Source organism: Tachypleus tridentatus, chromosome 3, assembly GCF_004210375.1.
Source record: "Tachypleus tridentatus isolate NWPU-2018 chromosome 3, ASM421037v1, whole genome shotgun sequence".
Taxonomy (NCBI): Eukaryota; Metazoa; Arthropoda; class Merostomata; order Xiphosura; family Limulidae; genus Tachypleus; species Tachypleus tridentatus.
In genome coordinates this window covers 93576574-93602197 of record NC_134827.1, presented here as the reverse complement: position 1 = coordinate 93602197, position 25624 = coordinate 93576574, and the positions used below count along the sequence as shown (strand labels likewise).

General features: G+C 33.8%; 1 long non-coding RNA gene across 6 annotated transcripts; it reads left to right on the top strand.

Moving 5' to 3' along the window:
* The first annotated feature begins 296 nt into the window (after nucleotides 1–296).
* LOC143247490 (uncharacterized) lies at nucleotides 297–24434 on the top strand. Of its 6 annotated transcripts, none has more exons than XR_013026574.1 (6): nucleotides 298–594; nucleotides 1809–1950; nucleotides 7256–7391; nucleotides 8429–8616; nucleotides 9679–9771; nucleotides 10721–11035. It is a non-coding gene; the product is annotated as an uncharacterized LOC143247490 (long non-coding RNA). The 6 variants fall into 6 exon arrangements; XR_013026571.1 differs by having other exon boundaries at nucleotides 7232–7391; XR_013026575.1 differs by lacking the exon at nucleotides 7256–7391 and having other exon boundaries at nucleotides 297–594; nucleotides 1809–2016.
* Nucleotides 24435–25624: the final 1190 nt, after the last annotated feature.

The window sequence follows — 25624 nt, the reverse complement described above, 5'->3', positions numbered from 1 at the left end:
GATTCGGTATATGTGTTAAAAGAGGACAAAAAATAGTTTTTCTAGCGAAAGATATTAATCTCCAAAAAACTTTCGGACAGTGTACCTCAGAGCACAAACCTCTTTTCTCCCTGTAAAATTGACTTGAATATTTTAAACAAGTAAATGTAAATTTCAGTCAGACTGCGTACGTATTCCCTGAGAGTAAAACACATACGGGTAAATCGTAATTCGCACAGAACCCCTTTTTTATTTCTATATGACTGCAGTAGGCATTCCAGACTGCAGTTTGGGTTTCTAGCATAGTGGTAAATAGTAATTCACACTTGTAAAAATCATAAAACCTTTCTATCAAAAAAGGAAAGAGGACGTTTTCATATTATAACTGTAATATTTTGTGATTATAATCTTTATAAACATAATCAAACAATTCATTAGATTAATGCTTGTTTCACTATTCAGTGCATAACTACATGACAGAGAATAACAAGTAACAAACGTCGCAAGTTCGTCGTGGTGTGGTTAGTGTTCTCGTACACTGATATTTAACAGAAAAAGCCAAAAGTTTCCGTAAAACGCGAGTTCAGGGTTGTTAAGTCAGGAATGGAGAAAGAGGTAAACATGCATATGCAAGTGTGGTTTCAAACACAAAATTATTTATTTATTACGCAAATACTATGATATGTCACCCAAACTGGCTAGGCCTCTTTCTTAGGGGGGGTGATGGTGCGTCAAATAGTTGTCTGAAAACAAAGACGCTGAATTAATTTTAATTCTAGACAAATTCTTTTTCAGCTAATAAAAGTTATGATAAATTAAACTTGAAGTGACCTAAACAAATCATGTTATTTAAGGCATAATGAACATTAAAATTTTAGCACATACATAAGCTCTTAACATTAGGTTTAAGTTAGTTTTACTTCTGTTTAGCATTGTTTTGACCAGAATTGTATATTTCTACTAAATAAGTTTGCCATATATTTTTATGTAGAATGAGCAGGCTTGATAAATGGTGACCTTAAGTCATTTGTTAAAAAATGGTATGGGGTATTATCCATATTAATGTTTAGAACTCTTGTTTTTTGTGTGTTTAACTGTTGGTTATTGTGGAGGAGTGAATTTGAACTTGAGTATGAAAAACAAAACAGGTTATTGCAATATTCTAGATGTAAGAAATAGTGTGTTATAATGAACTTTACAAAATCATACAGTTTACTATGGTTGTGGGAGTTTTAATATTTTCATACAAAACAGTAAGAATGCTACTATATTTTTGTTTGAAATGTTTCTGGGGTCTTTTGCTTATAATGCTGTACTGGTATCTCTCACTTGTTTAATATTTTCTTTAAATGTTGCCTGTGATTAAGTTTTTGTTTATCATTCTTTTTATTACTTTTATAGTTTTAATAATTTCATATTGTGCTTTTGCTGTTTTTTTACCTCATGAATTGTTTGTACTGTCTTACTGTATGGGTATTGTAGTTTGTAATTTAGTCTACATATTGCTTACTGCACATGAAAAAGTACCTACTTGAAGTTTTTCCATTTAGGAACTTTGTAAAGATTTTTACTGAATACTATTCTGTTTTTTCTCAAAGGTAATTTTTTTATAGGAACATTAAATGAATAGCAGTAAAACTTGTTAAACAGTTAACTTTCTTATAATTCTATATTTAACTGGAAAAGAAAAGCTATGCAAATTTTAGGTGACTTGAATCTTAATTGTCCAGGAATTAGTGAAATGTTAAAAATTAAATTGGGACTAAATTGAGATTTTGTGTTCAGAACAAGATTTAGTGTGAACAAAAGTGTATTTTTCTTCTTTACAGAACTATAAGATTTTAAGCCTTTTTCACTGTGTGAATGGCCTTCAAGTTCAACTTTCCAGCTCCTAGTAGTCACGTCAGTTATGCTTAACAAGATTAATTTGAAGAAACCTGTGAAGGAAGAATCTGTCCATCAGAAGGAAAGGTACCAATAAACAGTGGAGGTGAAACTATGGGGGTAGAGGTGTCAGTCACTCCACAGCACGTACACGTTTGTCCATTTCCTTTTTTTTTTTCAAACATTAAATTTCTTGAAGTGAGCTAAACATACATGGTGTAGCTCCTACAGTAACATCTGGAGGATATTATAAAGGCAGGGAATAAACAAAATGGGGGCTTAGTTTTTAAGCAATCTGATGCAAAACCTGTTATAAGGGAGTGGTTACAGAAGGCTGTAGATTTCCTCTACTACATACGGGTTGATCGATGTAGATCTCTCATTCTTTTCAGTCAGTCTTACAAACCCTTTTAAAATGTAAAATTGAACAGCAATTTCTTGTATATCAAATTTAATATGTGTATATGTGTCAGTTATTTTTAAAGCTGACATTTGTATTTCCAAGCTCACAGCAGGCAAGGTCTAATTATGGACAATGTTTTATCACCAAGAAAAAGAGTACTTTTGGAGCATAAGAGGAGAAAGGCAGGTACTTTAGGCCAACCATCCACCCCCATTGTTCATGTTATTGAGCTCCTATTAAAAACCAAACTGTGAAATGTCTTGTGATGACTGAAATTTCATTCTGGAAGGCTTTGTGCCTTATTGTGAGATAAAAACTGGAGTATTATTAGTAATTATTTTAAGTATAAAATGAAAGAACACATTTGTTTAAAAGTGTTATTGTGTTATGATAATTACATACAGTTCAAAATGCTTTAGATATTGGGTGAAAATCACCTAGAATTTACATGTGGAGAGAAAATTGTAGTTACCAGTTCTTATGTTGCTGGGACCCTGATGAGATGTTTGTTGGCATTATAAGCATCACATCAAAGCTTAAAGTGGTATGGGATGTTATCTTTTTTTTTTAGGTGCTGTAAAACAACTCTGCTGTCTCTAAACTATCTTCGGTCTATATCAAATATCTTACTCTCTTTCTTTTCCTTTCATTCAAGTACAAGTGGTAAGATACAACACAAAGTAACAGTGAAACAAACTGCATCCAACAGATGCATACAGGTTTTCAGTAAGGAGTCTAATTAGTATATCCACTGCTGTGAATAGTAGTTAACAACTGTTGGCTTCTTGGAAGGGTAAGGTTCAATAGCCAGTGCAATAAATACTTCCTGGATAGAGGAACTACATTTCTTTTCTTAAAATGTCATGTAAGAGGGGATAGGAACAAAAGAAATGAACCCTTTCATTACAGACTCGCTGTGTGTGACTTTGTTCATAATCATCAGTTTCCACACTGTAACTTTTAAAATGATATGTGTATCTTCACAAAATCTGACTAGCTTTCTGTAAATATTACAAGTTTTTTGTATACAAAAACATTCAAAGTTTTTGATCAAGTATTTTCACTAAAATTAAGTTATCTTTTGAAATTCAAGAATTGTTCAAACTGGTCCACTTTCTCTTTTCCTCCTCTTCAAAAACTGCATTACAACAAACTTTAAGTGTTTTCAACCAATGGCAAGTAGTGTAGTGACTAAAATATATAAGTTCAGGGTTGTAAGATAGAATACACTGTTTAATGTAGGTAGTGTTAATTTATTTTGTGAGTTAATATTTCATGACTGTTTTGCTTCACAATAAGAAAGTTGAAAGCAGATGGTTATTGGAAGTTGCATAATTGATATCAAGGCTACAGAGATTTCTAGAATGCCTCAATGCAAGATATTAAAAGTGTCAACAACCATAAAAGAGACCACAGAGTAGGAAGTGTGCCAAAAGTAAAACCAAGGAAAAGAGAGTTTCAGTCAGACAGAAGTTAATCATTTAAAGTAGAGAAAAATAGTTTGGCTTGTCAACTGCATTTTAAACCAATTGAATTTGGCCAAAATGGATTTTGTCAAGAGAACCACACAGTATTTAGATCCAGTTGTGATACATGTAGTGTGAAGACTGTGTCATATGTTTCACTTGTTTTGAACATATTTTAAAATAAGTGGAATGCATGCTGTTCATTTATTTTCGAATTTATCTCCAAAATGTAACAAACACCCACTGTAAAAGAATCCTTAGTCCAACACACCAATTTATTATATACACTATTTGAAAGTAAGTTTCTAACTGGAATGAAATCAGAACATTGGAATAATTGTGGTTCTTTAAAAAGCTGTGGGAGTGGGTGTGCTTTTAGGTCTAATACACCAGTGTCCAAATGTATTTCATAGTCACCAAAACTGTTTAAAATGTGTTACAATTTTCGCTATGCGGCAAAAAAATTATCTGTGTTTTTACAGATGGTACATAGTAATGTTTTAAATTATGTATTGATAGAATTAATTAGACTAAAAAATAGGTGGTAGAAGTAAAGCACCAGTTCAGCACAGGTCAATAGCTGTTTTGGCATGTGGCAAGTGATGACCATGTTGGACCCCATGGGTCTGAGGGATCCAGAGCAGGTGAAAAACAATATTCTTTTCTCTCTTCACATGTCTGGTAGTGATGAATGTGTTTGATTGTCAAACATAATTAATCTAATAATTACATGTTCTTATTCTGTTTGAAAAGAAGAAAGTGGTGTTTATGTTTATTATTTCCAAAAAAAATCTGATTGATAAAATGTTTTAAAATGCATTTATTGCAAATAGAAACATTTAACTGCTTTATAAGCTTTAATACTTTTAAAGGCAAACATATTTGATGCATTTGATGCACAAACAAAGCATTCACATGCTGAACTGGAAACAAGTTTTGATAAGTGGATATTTCTAGTCAACTGTTAAAAAGCTTGTAAGAATTTTTTAAAATTTATTTTCCTGATTCTGTAAAGTGAAACTTCATTTACTCAGGAGCCTCTTGTTGGGAAAGTTTTGTTTACGTATTTTAGCGTACATGCTGTTTTGGCTATCTTCACGAAAAGTAATTAAAGGTTGTTTAATCAAATTATAGATGATAACAACCAGAGTAACCAGACAATAATAAAGCTGTATTATATTTAATTTTACTTTTTTTTTTCATAAATCAACAAACATGGCAGTGGACTTAAAGTACTATTGATACCCACCTGGAAAATAGAATAACAACTGTTCTCAGTGTTCTGGAAATGAAACTTATATCTATGTCTGAGAAAAGAAGGAAAATAGCTTTCTAAATCCAGTCTTGATTTGTTGAAAGAAGAATTAGTTGGTATACAGATACCATATACCTCAATTCTATATTGTGTGTATATATATAAAACAAAATTCTGTGTCTGTCTCTTGTTCCACTATCTAACTAATTCAGGTTCACTGGACCAGTCTTAACCAAACTGTGTGAAATGTTTTCAAAGAAGACCAAAAACAGCAGTGCTTTCAATAGATGATTATCCTTCTTCATGAGAGTAAATGTGAAGATAATTTGGAAAAGGGGGCATATTAATGTAGGGTTCGTAACTCCTCCACCCCCATTATTGCTGTTATTGAACACTTTGATTAAGTTAACATTAATTATAATCGTAGATGGTGTCTTGTTCTTAAACTAAAAAGTAAGACACGTTTATACAATTTTCTCTAATATGCATGCACACAGTGTGGGGGAAAAGCACACAAACATTTAATATATACATCTCAGAGACTGTGCTGGGCTCTCTTTGGAGGAATTAAATGAACAAAAATGACTGCCTTTGTTACAATAATGCATAAACTTAGATGAAGTTTCCATTTCAACAGCCACCATAAGGCTGGTATGAAAAGCTGTTGTTTGAATTATAATAATTTCTTACTTTGACCTGTCTGTAAGACACTTCTGTAGCCATTGGTTTTCTATTAAATAATCATGTAAAACACTGTAGAAAGATGTGATGAACTGGCTGTTGAAAGCAGGTAACAGAATGCACCCCTACTGACATTACAATTGATACTACCTCTTTCTACAGGGTCGTAATGACCATTATGCAGTGTAGTAAATGAATGTTATAAATGAATTGTATGAAAATAAAGATTTTTCTCATTTATCATATCTTCCACCTCCAATTTTGTTTAAGTTCATGCACAAATAAAGGACAGGTACCTCAGCTTGATAAATATGAAACATAAAATTCTGAGTTATTTTTATGATTCTAGCTCAGAACTTCTTACTAGGGCATGTGCTAGTTGACTTCTAGGTGTTGCTGTACCTAACATGAGTCATCACAGATGGTACTTGTCAATTTTATTTTGCAAAGTGGTAAACATGTGAACTAATTATAGATTATCAACAAGTTAGAACTTGTGTTTGGTAAACTCCATGTTCTTTACAATGTAATATTTTCTTACACTAATCTTCCATCTCAATAAATCATCAAATCTGCCAGTATGCAGGGTGTGGATTACACGAATGCCTCTGTTTTTGTAAATTACAATAACTAATCACATCAGTACTTCCAAAGTTGATTTTTCATACTATGGATCTCTGATAAATCTGTTTTAAGTTTATTTTATATAGCCTTGACAGAACTAATGGGGGCATCTAGTCAACTGTGAAAGTATTATCAAAGTAACCATTATCCTAAACCAAAACATATATGGTTAAGGTAGAATAGAATAGCTCTTCATCCCTACCATGCCTTGTATTGAGTGAATCATTATGGTCTGCATTTGAAAATAGGTTTTTGTGATCATCCATTACACTGTTTCATGTGTTGTTGTTCCTTCAGACTCTCCACTGTATTTTATGCCCTCACTTTTCTTCTACTGAAGATTGGTAGCCCTTATTACTTTCCAGTTTTCCCATAAGTACCACACCTTTCTTATATGGGTGAAATGTATACCTGGCTCAGACGATCTCCACACCAGTTCTCCACACCAGTTCTCCAAATTTGACTTTCTTGTCTTCAGGTGTGTCCTCTGGATGGCTTTGGAGGATGCTCCTTTCCTTCTCTCAAACTGTTTCTTCGACCTATTCAATGTAAGATTCTCGCTATCTGTTGATATGACATAATGTACTGTATTGGAAGTTGTAATTCACCTAAACTGTAAATGTATTTCTGGAAGGTTCTTACCTCACTTCACACTTCCCATCTTACCTCTTCATTAAAACCTGATGCTTCCAAATTCTAAGAGAACTCAAAGTGATATCTGGTAGAATTGAACAGAGGAAGACAAGCATAATGAGAATACCTTGCACTATTACTGATGGAGGGTTATCACATGATAATTTTAATGAATAATTTGCAATCAAGAGGAGGCAAAAAACTCATAACATGCTTGAAAACAAGTTTTACAAATAGATGGCAGCATTGAATGAGAATATCTATTGATGTAAAAGGATTGTTTGTTTCTTTTTAATTTCATGAAAGCTACATGAGGTCTATCTCCACTAGCCATCCTTAATTGGGCAGTGTAAGACTAGAGGGAAGACAGCTAGTCATCACCACCCACTGCCAACTCTTGGGCTACTTCTCTACCAATGAATATTGGGATTGACCGTAACATTAGAAGGCCTCTACGGCTGAAAGGGTGAGCATGTTTGGTGTGATGGGGATTGAAACTAGAAACCTTTAGATTACGAGTTGAGGGTCTTAACTGTCTGGTTATTCTAGGCCTGTGTAAAAGGAGATAAGTACTTATTGGAAGTTAATTTTTAGTACAGAAAATTATAAATATCACAACAATTTTATAGAATACGTGATGTAGATTGAAAATAAATATGCAGGTTAATCAGTCTGTAGAATGGTATTCCTGAAGTATTGAAAATATGATTCAAATAAAAAATTTAGTAATTTTGAATATTAAAAACATCTAACATTTTTATGACCTACCAAGGAAAGAAAAAAAACGTAGTGTTACAAGTTGATAATTTGATTCACCCAAAAAGAGCTTACATTCAGTAGTAATTATTTCAGTCCCAGCAAAAATAGTTGCATAACTCAGAAAGTGTTAAAAATGTGTAACTAAATAATTGTACATTTTGATTTAGTGGGGAGATTTGACAAATTATGAAGAGTAAAATAATAGTGTAGAAATATATTATTTCCAAGGAACTTTCAAAGTGTGATCACAGTAACGTTTACAAGGCTTATAGATCAAAATAATCCATAGTGTTATTAATATTGTAAGGATTAAAACCATAGATTTAATAAAATGTATGAATTTCTGCATATAATCTTAGCAGAACTATTGTATTAAATATTCGAAACTAACATCATATTATGAGGATATCATGAATGTAACAGCTACACACACCTCCAAAAGATTATTAATATAGCTTGGAGGAATGGTGCTTACTTGTGTGAATATAATGCACCATTTATTTTTTATCAGTGTTTTAGAGTAGAATTCATATAATTAAAAAGTAACTGTACACAATTTTCTAACTGCTGTATAATAAACATACAAGGAAAGTATACAGTTTTATCACCTTACAAAAATATAAGACTAGAAACATGTGTTAATCCATTACTTTTCAAAAGGTACAATAATTTTATAAGTAGCATGTGGTAATATGTTCACGTTGTAGCACATTACAAATTCTAATGATACTTTTATTGTTTCAGTGGTTCAGGAACTATCTACACAGCCATAGTAACTGCTACTGGGTTTTAAGTTGCAATTAAAGAGATCAATGAAAACCAGCAACCAAGAAAAGAGCTTATTGTCACCGAACTTATAGTGGTGGACAAAAGTAAACATCCAAACCATCGTCAACTATTTGGTTAGCTATCTTGTTGGTGATGAGCTTTGGGTTAGTCTTATTAATGTTACATTTTAGTTAATTTTTGTATTTTTAATCGTACCTGTTACAAAGTGTGCACTAACATATTGTTTTTATTTAATTAAGTGGTCAATTTCAAGCAATTTTACAAGTTTGAGAATATTTTTATATATCACTCTCTCAGGTTTGCTTTGTTTAAATTGTAGTTGTAAGTAATACATGACAGTTTTAGTGTGGGAGGTTGCAGCCACATTTGGTTCTGATACAATGACTTTTTTAATTCATTCCATATATAAATAACTTTGAAATAACTTTATATATTTCTCTTCTAAGCTTCTACCAGTATGTTATTTCTAACCAGCACTCTTTAGTTTTTATTATGCTTGATTCATCTTTGTTGTATGTTTCACACACAGTGTTATATACATGGTTGTTGAAATTAATTTATTCAAGAAAGGTTGAGTTTGTTAAATTATTTGCAGCTTATTACAATACTCTCAAATGTAGCGTGATTTACAAAACTGTAAACATTGTTTAGTGTGTAATACAATAACTATTAAATTATTAAATTTTCAGTCTTACACAAAATACAATCCAATGCAATCTTTTATAAATGTTGGGAATCAGATTACAGCATTAGTTACCAATATATAAAAAGAGTGTACTTCAAAAAAACGAAAAACATTCTTTGAGGTAGAAAAATAAAAGTTAGAAATTGAAGAAGTAACAAAAAAGTAGAAAAGTGGTCTTTGCTAATTCACGTGCAGATATCCCTTGTGTAGCTTTGTGCAAAACTTCAAAAACAAACAAAGCTAATTCACACTTTCTTAACACTTGAAATTAAATTTGTAATATTTTTATGAACCACAAATCTTTCTAGATAATAAAAATCTTACTTAAATAATTTTAAACAACTGTTGTTACCTCAGTTCCCACTTCATGAACAACTGTTTGAAAAACTTCTGTTTTTATTAGATATATGGTTACTTACAATATTATTAAAAGAGGAAAATAAATTATTTTGTCTCATTATTATGTATAATTTTATTAAATAATAAAATGTAAGTGAAATTGTAAACTTTGTTTGTTTAGGTAACAATGGAATATTTAGCAGTTGGCTGTATGACTGATGTCCTTGCTCAAACCTGTGTTTATGAAAATGAAATAGCAGCAGTTTATAAAGAAGTATGTTATATTGATTGTTATTAGTAACTATTAAGAGGTTTTTTTTAAAGAAGAGATCTTCTTACCAAACCTCTGAATACTTCTATAACACTTTTTATTTCTCTAGTGATGACAAAAATGTTAAATAACATTAGAGATAGTAATAATGAATTTACATCCAAAATTGGTGAGGTTATCATATTGTAAACTCTCTGTGGTTCAAGTCTACAGCAATTAGATGAAGACTCCAACTAGCATCACATAAAGCTTTTAAGCAAAGTCTCTGATCTACTGACAATTCTCTCCTCTTTCTGGGCTGTGGAATGATAACGTCATATGTGTGTTATCACTATTTTTATCAAGATTTATTTGTGGATTGCTATTAAATTTATTCGTTCTAGCATATACTTGTTCAATATGCTAGATTCTTTCTACACAGTTAAAACATTGTGTGTAGTACCATGACATTTATTTCAGGCCCTAAATTTTATCACTATATTCATTCAAACAGAACCATTATGACATGTCCAAGGTACAAGTGTAGGGAATTCTATTACTGATTGTAATAACATGGAAGAATTACCCCATAAAATGGAAAGAATGACAAAATATTCTTTTTCCCTTACACTTTCACACAGTGCTGTATAAAGAGACTAATTAAACAAACTGTATGTGATGTACAGGATGTTCGGAAAGTCACTGTGCAATTTTGTTATCATACGTCTATTCAGTCTATTTCAAGCCAGCAACTGATAGCGGTATTTAGAAACAAAATAAGATAGGATCTAAGCCTGTATTGATGCCAACAGGGGTCACTTTCAACATTGTTTATAATTGTCATTCATATTTACCTCCTGTATTCTATATTGAAACATGTCTGTTAATAAATATATAAGTGCACAGTGACTTTCCGAACACCATGTATAATAAGCACTTTTGTTAAACAAATGTTTTTTATTATTTAACACAGCATCCGTTCATTGAAGTAGCTAACCAGTGAAAACAATACAGCCCACTACAGTGATAACTAGATACACATTAATAGCTCAAAAACCAAATATCCCAATATGCATGTTGAAATATATTGACCATGAAGACTGGCATCATTTTAGGACAAGAAAATTAACAGATTGTATTTCTTAGATTTCTTCAAGAGCAGTAGTATATTGGGTGCCACAACTTCCTATTATTCAGCTTCTTAGATTTTGAAAATAATATCCATTTCTCCTCCATGTAAGAATGTTGTTACAAACTAGGAATAAATAAAACTCTTTCTTAGATCAAATTATTATTTTATTTGCCACAATGAACATTTTTTATAATGTGTTTTGATAAAAATAAAAAAATGAATAAATGAGAGGAAAGTTGATGTCAAACAGATATGCATTCAGATTCATCCTGATATTTTTGTGAAATCTACATCATTTAGTGTCAAAACTACGTCTTATGATCTTGCATATTGCAATTTCAACTCGCAGTCTGTGAATTGTGGGTTGAATCCTTGTCCAAACAAACATGCTTGTTTTTTTCAGCCAAGTAGTCATTATAATATTATAATCAACCCTACTTTTCTTCAATAAAAAGTAACCCAAAAGTTGACAGTGGGTACTGATGACTAGCTGCATGTTCTTTAATCTTTCATAGCTAATTTTGGGATAGCTTTTGTGTGGCTAAATGAAAATTTCAAGTAAACAAACAGACTTAGATATGTTCATTTTACGTTAGTTTCCTAATCTGATGCTAAACAAAATCCTTTTAAGTGTTGCTTCTGAAATTGCTGGGAATTCCTCAAACAGGTACATGAAACAGTCACCATCTTTGTTTAAGATTGTTACAAACTGATCTATCAAGCCCAGTTTTATATGAAATGAAGGTAATAGGACATTCTTTGTGTCAACCAAACTTTCATATTCAATGTTTTTAATTCTGGTATCCAGCTGACTTTGCGTGGTCATTACTTCTTATCCAGCATTGATTTTGTGTCATTTATCCCATTTCACAAACAATCCCATTGTTTTTCCAAATTTATCCCATTTGTCTGACTGGGTGTTTAATACAACAACATTCAAAGGACTTTCAACTTTCCACAAAATAGCCAGCCATGTTCTTTGTATAGACCTTATTAACAAGAATTTTGATAATTTTGTATGTTTCCTTCAAGTGAATCGATTGATTAATAGGAACAGATGCATATATGTTACTGCTTTGAAGGACAACATATTCTGGACCTGTATTGAAGGTACCAGTGAACAATATCCACTCTTCATTCACAGGCTGCAACTTGTGGTATTGGTATTAATTCATCAATATTGTTTCAATAAAGCAGTGAACATTCTTGCTAAATGTACAAAATAAATTGTTTCTCTTGATTTCTAGAAGCTTCGGTTTAGAGTTATTTGGTATTATGGCCGTTTTCAGAAAGTAAAATAAGACAAGTTTTAAAAGACTTATAGCAACATTTTAATAATTATAACTCACCAGAATGAATAATGAGTAGTTCAAACAGCACAGCATTAGACACTTGAGGTTGGCCTTTCCAGTTCTGGTTTTGAGCTATTTGATGTAATGGCCGTTTTTTAATTTCAAATCAAACTACATGGACTTTGATTCTTAAAAGAGAATTACATTAAAAACATGTAATGTATAAATTAAAAAACTTAAATGGCATTAAGAAGATTAATGGCCTTTAAAAAACTAAAAATATTTGTAATGTTACTGATAAACCATGGGACAAAACATGTTTATATTGGTGCTGTCGTTGAGAGCCGTAAACGACAGCAAGACAATAAAATGTGACTTGTTGTGACCTGAATGTTACAGAGACAACACAGTGGTGCATCAGTGCCAGATAAAAGAAAACAATGAGTTAAAAAACTGTGACCAATGCATAGTCTAGTTAAGAAAACTTCCTCTTTCTGATACTTATGGAAGCAAGATGGCCAAAGTTCAATAGAGGGTTTTATTTGGAAAAGCTTGTTTTCACGTTGCTCACTCCAAGCCAACTGGCACAGAGCTGAGTCTTGAATACAGGACCATAGTCCATGTATGAAACAGACACAGCAGTGATAATGTCAGAGCAGACAGATTTAGCTGCAGTATCAGCAAGCCCATTCCTGTGAATACCAACATGGCCTGGTATTTAGAAAAACTGGATAGAAGTAGATATTAAAAGAGAAATGGGCCAGTCGCTTTTGAATATTGGTGAGAAAATGTGAAGCAATTCCAGGGCCAGCACAGAACAAAGCGAGTCAGTACAAATAGTGCAATTTAGGTCCTGCTTTGCTTCTATGTGATCCAGGGCAAGAAAAATAGCGTACAGTTCAGCAGTGAACACAGAAAATGTTGAAGGAATTCTGTGTGCAACCACCGAACCACAACAAACTATGGCAGTGCCCATACAGTCACCTGATTTTGAACCATCCTTTTATTCCTGTTTATATGGATGGTTTGAAATCAGGTGACCCTGTGGGCTCTGCCATGGTTTGTTGTGTCTCGATGATTGCACACAGAATCCCCTCAACATTTTTTGTGTTCACTGCTGAATTGTATGCCATTTCTCTTGTCCTGGAGTACCTGCTTTTCTCAATTGATTTAAAGGAAGACCACACTTTGGGACTGTAATAAGCCATGGTGAGATGGGCTGACCAGTGAATACTGCTATGTTATCCAAGAACAGACCCGATGTTTTTTGTAGCTTTCCAACCATTGTAGCACTAGCATCTTTTTACTCAGCTATATGGTCTTAATACATACATATGGATTTGAAATTTTTTATTCATCAGAACTTCAAGTGCTCTGTAGAGATGAGGAGCCCATCTTGTTCCTAGGATGTTCACAGGTTTTAATGTTTTTTCTTCCAGAGCATCACTGACACTTTTTTAATTCCCTGCTTGCTTTGGCACTCAAATGATACTGTTTGTAAAGTCCTAACAGAAAGTATTTTATGCACGATAAAAACTTTTTATTCCTTCACAACATCCAACAGTCCCCTTTCATAAAAGTGGGCCACACACTACACCCCAACTAACCATGACATCCCATCTCTAGTAAGAAGTGTGATTAGTCCATTTTCTGTTCCATCATTGATGGAAACACCATCAGTACCTATAGTGGTTGCCTTTATTTTGCAGTTCTTCACACCAACTGTCTCAAATGCTTTTTAAATTGCTGTTTTCAATCGTGTGGCAATATCACTGGGTGGAGCTTGCAAGTCCATAAATTTTGTAACAACATTTCCTGCCTTAACAAATACGGTTTCTTCTTCAATTACTCCAGTGTCTTTAGATACATCTGAGATGAAGGAAAACACTGCAGCGTTATCAAGGTCTGCACACAGATCTTACATCATAATGTCATTAATACATGTGATAACACATTTCTCTGATTTATCATTTATGTAGTGTCTCCTAGCTGCACTCCATTTATTTTCTGTAACTCACATAAAGGCCCAAATAGAGAAAACGGCTGTTTTGTTACTACTAAGTAAGAAGTGGTGGTGAAATGTTTTTCCAGTTTCTCAAGCTGATAAGCATGTAAATTTCTCATGCATAAATCTATCTGCTGAATCTCTGAATTAGATTCAGCATTGGCAGCTTGAACACATGGAGTGTTCCTTCCACTTATATCATGGGCTTTGAACAATTGTAGGTGAAAATTATTGGTACCTTTTACAAAGATACCATCTCCTTCACACACATTTTTGTGGCTTTTGCATGCCTTGCAAAACATTTCATTAGTTTCTTGATCAAACTTTAACCAAGGGAATGCTTCTTCCCATTTCGGTAGGTAACTCCAAGATTGCTTCTTCAAGTCATACTTCTTATTGCATTATGCAGAAGTTATCTCCTTGACTGCTTGATCTTGCTACCGAAGCGGCAGGAATGATCCCCCTGACACGGTGTTGTCTGCTTTTTCCTCGACTTTTTTATCCTTCTCAATTCTGTCATCTTCACTACAGAGTTCCTTTTGCTTTGTACAACTATTGTCTTTACTAATATCACTTTCTCTATTCAATTCTAAACTCTCATAATCATAGTTCCTTTGCTTTTTTGAAATATTTCAACAAAGTCCCATTCTTTGGTAAAATCACACATTAACCACAGAGAAGAACTGCTGTTCTGTTTATTGGACACACGGACTTGTTGGGCTTGGTAAATTATATGGAGACAACCAGATACTGGAGGGAGGGTATCTGTTCACAAAAATCGCTAACTCTGAAACCTTGTAACCCAAAAGTGATGTCATCGGCACACAGAAACTACCAAACAAGGCTGTTCAATATAGTTTTCACATGTACCTTTTAATCTATATGTCACAATATGTGTTGCCAATGCGGCATGGGGAATATGTCTAATGAAAGAAATCGCGGCTTGTTTACCCGGCTTCCAGTTTTATTACAGGCTGTTATTGCCCATTATCGGCAAAAATCCGTTAAGGATGATCAATAAGACAATTATTTATACGTAAAATATCACTTATCTGCTCGAGAAATAGAAATAGCAAGAACTGTTGCCCTCAGGTAATATTTATATGCCCTGGGACGTTGGGCAGTTCTTAATTTTGAGCTCTGGACTGTAGTAGCCTATATACAGTGATAGTTCTGTACTGGTACACGTACATAACATATGATCAATTGTAAACTGCACAGCATGTTGAACTACTAAATAATGGGTTAGGCCTAGGTTAGAGTATCTTAATCCAACTAAAATATCTGAAGAATGAGTTGTAACCTCGACTTTGAGCTCAGTTTTGACCTGGGAACTTGAAATGAGCCAACAAACCATACATCAACAAAATAGGCATATTTCTGAAACTTTATCTGCATGCATGGATGCGAAAGAAAATTCAAAACAACGGCTTTAAGTTGGAAATAGTCCACTTCATTATTTCAGGCTACAATAGCGTTTCCAGTGTACTTACACTAAACTAGTCTAAGTACATTTTAGTGTATTTAGGCCTAACGTTATTGCCACTCGGTTCTCAGATTACAACTCTAACGTTAGGCCCAATGCAAATACATTGCAACTGAGGCCACGAACGTTAAGCCTAACCTTGCTCACTTGAACTTGTTTAACTCATGCACTTTTCCAGACAGTCCTAAATTGATTTTGTTGATTTGTCGGTTCTTTTCACTAACTTTATATGAAGACGGTGTCACAGTACTGTACAATTGCTAGTAGTATAGTGTATACATAACAAAGTTAAGAATCATGATGTCATACGTGTTAAAGCCTTACGCAATTTAACCTAAAGGTCGAATTATCGTCTTTGGACTGCTCCGATCAGGCAGTTGTTTTCCTAGCTTTTAGAAATGAAATAGAGCATATATTGATCTGAATTTACAGTCGCAAAATAGTTGAATTACACCTAAAGTTTGTCGTCATTGTCTCCGTGCTTCTGTCTCGAACTGTTCGTTCGTCTTATAAAAATATCACCAGAGGGTTGGGTAGGGGAATTATGACTTCAGGATAATATCAAAGAAGAAGTTAGGAGAATATAATTGTGATCTCAATTTTTGGATTCAAAATGGCATATTTGACAAAAGTTTGTTGGCTATTTATAAACTGGGATAAAAACCGGGCACCCTTATATTTATCCCCTTAGTAAATCTCAGCTTCAGATCTGTTTATATTATTACACAATCACAAGAGACTACTCGTATAGGTTATGTGTAATCTATGAACAGTGGCATTGTTACAGTGGCATTCCTTTCTATATTTTTTCTTGATAGAATAAATTACCAAACATGTACTCGCACACAAAGACAAATGAGATTGTTTTTTTTACAGGAATTTATTTAAAGCCAAAAAATTACGGTTCAGAAAAGTTTCAGTGAGAAACACAAAAATATTACAAAACACACATGAATAATGCAGTGCTAACGTAAATAGAACTAAAACAAACGAGACAAAAACCTAAATATAACGTACGAAAACAGAAGCTGAAAAAACATAAAACTAGCCACGTCTCTGTACACATTTATCAGCATTTCATTTGACTTATGTTTCTGTGGTATTATACTCTTATTTTTCTGTAGATGTGACTGAATAAAACAATGGATGATAAAACAAAACAGTTCAACTGCCTATAAGTTCTTATAAATCGCCACAGCAGAAGAAATGTCAGACATCATAACATACGATCATCTTTTACTTGAAGTTTTATCAACTTTCTGTTTCACTCTTAACAGTAATATTTTGCAAATCAATGACTACTTGCTTCAATTACACAGATTAGTAGTTTCTCGAAACTTTAATTACTCACCGAGCGAAAGAAAACGTTTTCTTAACAATGCAGAGTAAAGTCGAACATGCAGGTAAGGACAATCACAAAACAATATACGAAAGTTGAGTATGGCAGTGAAAGAGTTAAGGGCATGATAGCTGGGGGAAAACTTTGTGGTGTCCTCTTCCCTTGGTGCGCTAAACATGTGCTTATTTTGCTTAATGATTAATCCAGGGCTGAGGTCAAAAGACTTTTAATTTGGTTTGAGAACGATTCTTTTGGAGGCACAGAGAGATCTGTCTGCACTCCTACTGTAGTAGTAGAACAAAGTGCAGCAGCATACGTTCAAGATGAAGTGGTGGACAGCAACTTTTGAGCCTCAAGCTAATTAATGTATTGAATTGTCTTTAAACGCTGCACCACTTTTTCTCCCAATAATTTAGGGCAAGAATAGAAGTAGAATGGGTGAGAGCCATTGCAACTGACGCAATGAGGGTCCGTTTTACACTCATAGGCATCGTGGTCCTTGCCACCACAATGAGCACATATCAAGGAACCACAACATGATGTCTTCGAGTGACCAAACCGCTGACACTGAAAACATTTGAGAGGTTTTGGAATGTATGGTCGTGCCTTGCAATTAAGATAACCTGCCTTGATGGTGGCAGGTACAAATAATGATGTAAATGTTAAAGTGAGGACATTAATCAGCATCACAATTCCACCTCTGCAAGTGGAGATACGCCTCACTGCAGAACTCCTTGGGTGGAGAAACCAGCGAGGATCTATGACCTGGGGATGCTCTTCAAATCCCTCTCAACAACAACTCCTCATGATGAATTCAAAGTAGGATGAGGCGTAACCTCAATAGGTATATCCCCAATCGCATTTGAATATGAGGAGTTCACTGTGTTGAGATATGGATGTTTCCACCAATATGTCACCAGAGCGAAGTGAATGACAATTGTTTATTGATTCCTCCAACAGTAGTCTCAAATGTGTTCTCCTTCTTAATGGTAAGATATATGTATTTGTTACTATTACTCATTTGGTTCACTTGAAGGAAACATACGAAAATTTTGAACTTCTTATTGATAAAGTCAAATATAAAGAATGTGTTTTGCTACTTTGTGGAGACCTAAAAGTCTTTTGAATGTGTTGGATTAACAGTACTGTTATATAAAGTTTCTGCGTTTGTGTGTGTGTGTGTGAAATGGGATAAGCAAAGTACTAAATCAGCACCAGATAAAGAAGTAATGGCCACCCGGAGCCAGCCTGATAGCAGGATAGAAAACATCGAACGTAAATGTTTGGTTGACACAAAGAAAGTTCTATTAGCTCCACTTCAAATTAAAGTGGGCTTGATGAATCAATTTGTGAAGACCTCAGACGAAGATATTAACTCTTTCAAGTCTCTGTATGGACAGTTTCCAACTTTTTCAGATGCAACACTTAAAGAAAGGACTTTGTTTGGCCTCAGATTAGAAAATTGACTTTTGGCATTGTTTCACTTCAAGTATATATGTGTGTATAAATAGCTTACATACTGTAAATTACATTTATTGTTAATAGGCGAGTAAATGAGCAATATAAAAGAAAAATGAATTAAATAATTCATTACGATTATTTGTCCAAGTTTTCAAATTATTGTCATAATTGATAATACCACCCGAATGCACTGGGTATATCCCATCATTCAGAAATAATCCAAAAACCAATGTCAGCCCAGTCGAACATCATGGAAAATCGTAATAAAGAAATTAAATTCAGTAATGGTACAAAGCTGAGTGTTCACATTAACAACGATTCAACTTCTCCTGTCTTTCACTGTCTGAACCTCGTTTTGGAAACTCAGTTACCATTAAATACTTTATAAAAGAAAGCAATTGGATAGAAGCCGGCCTCTAATATTTCGACTAATTGTACTCCCAACCTCCACCGTTTCAAAACAAAAGATATATAAAAATGTATACCCTACCATAATATGTGTGTGTGATTTTTATTTTATCATTATCTATGACAGCTGACTGGATTAACATCACTGTTTGGATTTTGACTGACAGTTGGGATATCCCATAGGCATTATCCATTATGACAATAAGTTGGTAACATGGACCAATAAAATCAACGTGATACTGATATATATATAAAGAAATTTGGGAATTAACCGAAATTACATCGTAAAACACATACATACGGAAATAGAAGTTATACAAAAACAAACAAAACCAATACGTAAGTGGTACGCAAACACTTACCATACTGTTACTAACACCATGTTAAACATAATAATGGATATTTTAATTCTTTTTGTTTATATGTGGAGACATTATTAAATCCTGGGTGACTCCACTGTAAGAGGTAAAATTTAACACTGGTCGTTGTTCCAGCAGTGTAGGTATATTTGATACAGTAAAGACATGGTCACTACTATCTGTAAATATTTTCAATTTTTTCACAAGCTTCATAATTCTTCTAATTATTTGAAAAATCAACAGAATAAGTTTTATGTGTTTTTTCTCAACATATCATAAAGGAATAAAAATGTCTCGTACTTTAAATTAAAAGTCAGAAATATATTTCCACACATAAGCATGAAAATTATATGACTATATGTTTATACTTTTATATCATCACAGAACCAGTTTTATGTTTATAATTTAATCTAATGTGCTGAAGTATTTACTTACAGTCCAATTATGTTTTAATCATAATATATATTATGATAAATACAATTATTTATGGCATTGTCAGTTCATTACTAGATTGATTTATGACGTCTACAAACCAAAAGGTAAAAGAATGTTTCTATTATTCGCTCTGCTCCCCAATGGTACAGAGGCGAACTTACATATTTACAACGCTAAAATCACAGGTTTGATTCTACTTGGTGGACAGTGTAGATAGCCTGATGCGGCTTTGCTATAAGAAAATACATTACAATTCACTTACAAAATCCTTCTTAACTGTATAGATAGCTTTTCTCCAGAGTTACACAATTCACTTCCAATATTCACAAATCTTGTTGAAACAATAAATTTCTTAATTCTACAAACTTTCGTTAAAAGAATAGATAAGCAAACAACTAACTGTAAGCATAAAAAGTGTTTTATTCATGGTGGAACATATTACATGTTTCAAGAATACATTGGTCTGTCTTTTTAAGAAACAGAAAACATATGTTCACTATTTTTTACCATCAGTAAAACACTTCTTTATGTTTATAAATCACTCTGTTCGCATACTGTTATAATTACACGATGTTCTTCACAAATAATGTGTTTAGTTAAAATGTTATTGATCAACTTAAGGTATTATTCAATATTTCCTACCAATAGTCATATCCAGTTACAGTTTTAACGTCTTTACTTAAACCTAGTTTTTATTAAGTTCTTGTTCCACACTTTCAAGTCTTTTTCTTCATCAGTCACAGTTGTTGTACATTTAACTTTTCAAACAACACTCGAACTACAAATGTAGAACTCTTATCTCTTTTCCCTTTCCTTATGTTTCTGATAAAACATGTAAATAAGTTTAAAATGTATTATATCGTAATAAAAATAAATGAATTAATGGGGACTCATTTAATTTCAACGTTATAAATATATTTTACGATGCATAAAGAAAAAGTATTTTCCGTTTTTATAGTCAAGCTTCACTTAAAATTGAAGATAACGTAGACCTGAAACAATTTTTTCGCACACCATTAGCCAAAGATCGACCTAAAGTGGGGTGTATAAGTAAAATATTGTGTTTCTTTACGTTTACAAATTTTTAGTGAAAACTTTGGATTCCTGAAGTTCATCCGTCAGAGAGAATCTTGTGTACTTTTAACCTCGTTAACAGTTAAACCTTATAACAGAAAAGCCAGTAATTCCATAACACTAACTAACGAATGCACATTAGCTTAGACACAAATATCGCAAACATATGATTAAATTGATAAAATATTTGTTATCAAATTTTTGGCGGCAGCAAAAGTATATTTCAAATACTTTCCAAACAATAAATAACACATACTTTCTTCTCTTTTTCCTTTGTATGTATATCTGGCTTGGTTGTTTGTAAAAGTAAGACATTAATATAAGATTCTAAAGTTATAAGTGATACTATTGTGATCATATTCATAATCTTACGCATACTTAAGGAATATAAATTATTTTTTTAATCAACACACATGGTGGGTGAAATATCAAAGTCAAAGGAAAACTTATTGGCTGTAATACATTTAAATTTGTTTTGGAATTTCGCATAAAGCTACACGAGAGCTATCTGTGCTAGCCGTCCCTAATTTAGCAGTGTAAGACAAGAGGGAAGGCAGCTAGTAATCACCACCCACCGCCAACTCTTGGGCTACTCTTTACCAACGAATAGTGGGATTGACCGTCACATTATACACCCCCACGGCTGGGAGGGCGAGCATGTTTAGCGCGACGCGGGCTCGCACCCGCGACCCTCGGATTCCGAGTCGCACGCCTTACGCGCTTGGCCATGCCAGGCCCAATACATTTAAAAGCGAGATGGGTGATTTCGATTTAGATGGTCTTGCTGTAAAATTAATATAGTGTAATAAACGAAAATAAGGCCTAAAATCAAAAACTTTGAAATAACCTGTGATATTACGTTTGTAATTGCCTTCACTATATTTACATTTGTATATTCCTGCGTCTTCCAATTGTACGTCAGTCAACACTAACTCGCCGCTTTCTTTCCTTCGTATTCTCTCGCTACTTGTCACTACTTCATTGAGATGAGTGTATTAAGTTATTGGTTCTTCTCCTTCATTAGTATGGGCTTCTTTTGTACAGAATAATATAAGAGTGGAACCACGTTCAATTTCGTGGACTACTTTAGAACCTGAAGCAAGCAGTAAACTAACGTAAATATAGATTAATTGACCTAAAATAGTCATAGATAATTATTGGCCTGGCATGGCCAAGCGCGTAAGGCGTGCGACTCGTAATCCGAGGGTCGCGGGTTCGCGCCCGCGTCGCGCTAAACATGCTCGCCCTCCCAGCCGTGGGGGCGTATAATGTTACGGTCAATCCCACTATTCGTTGGTAAAAGAGTAGCCCAAGAGTTGGCGGTGGGTGGTGATGACTAGCTGCCTTCCCTCTAGTCTTACACTGCAAAATTAGGGACGGCTAGCACAGATAGCCCTCGAGTAGCTTTGTGCGAAATTCCAAAACAAACAAACAAACAAAATCCAATTGTACGTCAGTCAACACTAACTCGCCGCTTTCTTTCCTTCGTATTCTCTCGCTACTTGTCACTACTTCATTGAGATGAGTGTATTAAGTTATTGGTTCTTCTCCTTCATTAGTATGGGCTTCTTTTGTACAGAATAATATAAGAGTAGAACCACGTTCAATTTCGTGGACTACTTTAGAACCTGAAGCAAGCAGTAAACTAACGTAAATATAGATTAATTGACCTAAAATAGTCACAGATAATTATTTCTCTCTGCATTGTACGCTTTATATGTAGCTTTGTTTTCTGTTTCTAAGTGAAATAACACTGTTACTATGGGCACAAAGTATACTTATCTGAGTGATGTCGTGAACTGACGTAACATTGTTAGGTGAAAAAACTTTCTATAAGAATAGTGATATTAAATTTAATGGTTTTCTCCTGAACTGGGAAATTATAACGTGTTTATATTATGCGGTACCAAATTAAGTAAATTAACCGTAATAAACAACAAAGAAAACTCTTAAGATTCAGCGTGAAATTTAGGTACAATCAAATATAATATATTCGAAGTTTCTCTTTGCAACTTCTTTCTTAAACCAGTCTTAGTAGGTAATGTATGATATTAATCAAAATAAGACCGATAATAAACATATTATAATACACTAGTATTTGCGATGAAGAACCCGTATAGTTACGGATACGTTTATTCTTCGCTTTTCATAAGCCATAATCTTTTTTTTTTATTTGTGTGGGTGGGGTATTTCTCCCAGTGTTCCAAGGCCTTAAATATACACCACATGTTATATTATATACGTAAATACATATATATATATATATATATATACACAGTGGTACCTCGGTCCTCGAACGACTCCCTTCTCGAAGAATTCAGTTTTCGAACATATTGTTTGAGAAAAAAATGTCTCGGTTGTCGAACGTAAACTCGGTTCTCGAACCAAGCTTGGCGTGGGCCGAAAATGGTCAGACGGGTTATTTCGGGGGTTCGAGCTAAAATCTGCTGTGAACGTTCTCGTTTTTATTTTTTCCAAATATTCCTATTAAATAAGCCATCATGGGGTCAAAGAAGGATAATGAAAGCAGCAAACCAAAGAGAAAAGTTGTTAGAGCCACAATAGAGGTGATAAAAGATCTCATAGCGAAGTATGAGAGTGGTGTTTGCGTGTTTAACCTTGCTACACAGTTTGGTATGGCGAAGTCTACAGTCTGCACCATACTGAAAAATAAAGAGGTCATCAAAGGAACTAATGTTGCAAAAGTAGTGACAGTGCTTACGAAACAAAGATAACAAACAATGGAAGAGGTAGAAAAACTGTTGTTGTTTTGGGTAAACGGAAAACAATTAGCTGGTGATAGCATTTCTGAGACCATCATTTGTGAGAAAGCAAAGCAGTTGCATGCTGACCTCCTGAAAAACATCCCTGGAACGAGTGCTGATATAAGTGATGCCTTTAAGGCTAGTAGGGGTGGTTTGAAAAATTTAGGAAGAGAAGTGGCATACATAGTGTGATGAGACATGGGGAGGGTGCCAGGCAGAAACAAACCTCATTAGACAAGTTTTTAGTGAGAAATAGGTCCAGTGAGTCTCAAGCAGGTTGTAGCGGTGCAAAGAGACAGAAAAGAGAAAGAACACCAGAAGGAGAGTTACCTGATGTTTTTATGGAAGGTTACTCCCCTTCCAAACAATAATAACCCTCTTACTCTCCACGTACCTCACCACTTTTCACTTATGCGATCAGCTCTCCTCAGCATAGGTAAAGTGCAGTTAAATTTTCATTTATTGTTTTTTTATTGTGTTTATACTTTTTGTGGTTGACTTTATGCATGTAAGTATTATTATACAGATATAAATAAGCAATATTTTTACTTAAAATACTTCATAATGCATAATTTATGGAGGTTGTAACGGATTAATTTAATTTATAGTAATTCTTATGGGAAAAATTGATTTGTTTTTTGAACAGCCTTCTGGAACGGATTACTTTCGAGAACAGAGGTACCACTGTATTGGTATAAGCGTCAGTTACTCAAGCAACTACCTGATGTAAGTGTCAGTTGGTCAATCTGACTTGTAACTTACCAAGGTTAACAAGTGTGTTTGTGCTCAACAGAACAAGTAGTCATCATTCAAAGCCAAAAACTGTTTTGATAAAGATAGTAAAAGCCACAACCACGACTATCCACTAGTACCACATCGGTAAGTTTTCGGATGTATAACCTTATTCATGTGCAAAAACACGATACCGGTTTATGTACATTATGTAGTGAAGACACAGAGACAGTGAGACATTTATATTGCCTGTGTCCAATGGTTAAACACTAGTATTTGATATTATTTTATTTGTCCCGGCATGGCCAGGTGGGTTAAGGCGTTCGAGGGTCGAGGGTTCAAATTCCCATTGCACTAAACACGCTCGCCTTTCAACCGTGGGGGCGTTATAAAGTGACGGTCAATCCCACTATTCGTTAGAAAAAGAGTAGCCCAAGAGTTGGCGGTGAGTGGTGATAACTAGCTGCCTACCCTCTAGTCTTACACTGCTAAATTAGGGTCTTCTAGCGCAGATAGCCTTTGTCTAGCTTTGCGCGAAATTCAAAACAAACCAAACTATTTTATTTATCACTCGAAAATCAGTATCATTTCATCGGATAAAACGGATTATTGTGGAAGGATTTCTTGATGGTTTACGAAAAAATTAAAACTTCCAATGGGTATTTTTTATTACTTTAACTAAATATAGATTATGACTGTTAGAAATTTGCTTAGCTTCACACATTCATTTAAATTTTATGTCCTTTTATAAGACACAATTTGTTTGTTTGAATTTCGTGCAAAGCTACATGAGGGTTATCTGCGCTAGCCCTAATTTAGCAGTGTAAGATTGGAGGGACGGCAGCTAGTCATCACCACCAACCGTGAACTTTTAGACTACTCTTTTTACCAACGAATAGTGGGATTAACTATCAAATTATAATGCTTCCACGGTTGAAAAGGATTCACAAAACTGAAATCTGGGTATCGATACGCGTGGTGGACAGAGTACAGAGGGCACTTTTTTCTGTGCTTAATTACAACTCTTATAATTTTAATTGTATACATTTGATATATGCTCCAATCAGTTCAAATACAATTTTTTTTTCTGTTACTAATTATTCCTGTCATTCTTCTGAAATGTGTAAATCGATTGTATTTATGCGAGTAAAATACACTAAATCCAATATTATAACTCATTACTGATTAACTATTTTGCATAACTTATGTAATTTGTATTAAGTAATGTTAAGGGTTTACTTATTAAATTAAATATAAGATAACGTAACTCTACTACAAATACCTAACACACTATTCAAGTAACAAAAGTTCATTTTTCAATCTATAATTACTGCTAATCCTGTTAGAGACGTGTTTCAGACTTAAAAGTAATTATTTTTTATTGCTTAA